The following is a 1173-nucleotide window of genomic DNA, read 5'->3' on the forward strand; positions in this document are numbered from 1 at the left end:
AAACAAGAAATTCAATACTGGGAGCTTGATCATTAAAGCTTTTGTTCAAAATGCAATTGGTATTGCACTTTGTTCTTGTAAAACTGGAATGGAACAATGAAATAAGTACAATTTGAAAAATAATGAATCACATTTCATTGGACCACACTTTCTCCTGTGTTTGCCTTTCTAGACCACCGATTGGATTATTGTTTGGAAAGAGGATAATTTCTCTAATCAAAAGACAGGTCCCAGTTTGGACCAGAAGGAGCCAGAACCTCTGCAGATAAAATCCCTGGACTAACCCATGTAGGGCCCATGTGGGCTGTGGCCCTACATGGGCAAACTCATGTGGGGCCATCGTGGAACCTGCGGACAAATCCATATGGGACCCATATGGCCTGCCCTCCTTTTCCCCACTTAGATTTTGTTTTCAAATGCAGGTGTTGCAAATGGAAGAAATGTGAACATTTACATTTGCAAAAATATATTTTATAGTTACGTTTCACACTTTGTTCCACATGTCTGACATGATATGTTTTTAGTGTAAGCTAGACAGCATTTTGTTTACTTACATACAAATAAATTGTACTGAACACATTCAAAGTATTTTATTGAACTACATCAGGTTAAAATGATAATAAAAGGTTATTTTGAGTACTTACAGTCCTACAATATTGTAATAGTTTAAAAACATCCAGTATTGAAAACACAGTAACCCAAAAGCTTATGGTCGTTGTTTCTGGTAGTTGTTGAAAGTATTGTGTAAATCCATCAGAGAAGAAAGTAACCCTTTTAAACCATTATTTTCTAATCCCAAACAGTTTGACAAGCTATATTAATAATATCATAAACCACATCCACATACACACCACTTCAGTTTTGCTTTAACAGGGTATTATGGACTTTCATTAATTTTGTCTGGCCTTATTTTAAAATTATTTATATGAAAAATGTTCTTTTTCCTTTATTTAATTGTATTGTGGAATGAAATAGGTAACTTATATTGTCTGGTAGGACTCCACCGTAAAAAGCATTTCCTGTTTCATTTGTAAACATATTATCAGAGTAACAACACTAGTGTTAGAAATGATGTTGAAAACTTACACTCGCAGAAATATAAATGCGATTTAACCCTTGGAATCTTGTTAAAATTATGAATAATCCACATTGCGGACGTGACATAACGTTTTC

Source organism: Poecilia latipinna, unplaced genomic scaffold, assembly GCF_001443285.1.
Source record: "Poecilia latipinna isolate Pla-1442-1.1 unplaced genomic scaffold, P_latipinna-1.0 Scaffold2940, whole genome shotgun sequence".
In the NCBI taxonomy this organism is placed as follows: domain Eukaryota; kingdom Metazoa; phylum Chordata; class Actinopteri; order Cyprinodontiformes; family Poeciliidae; genus Poecilia; species Poecilia latipinna.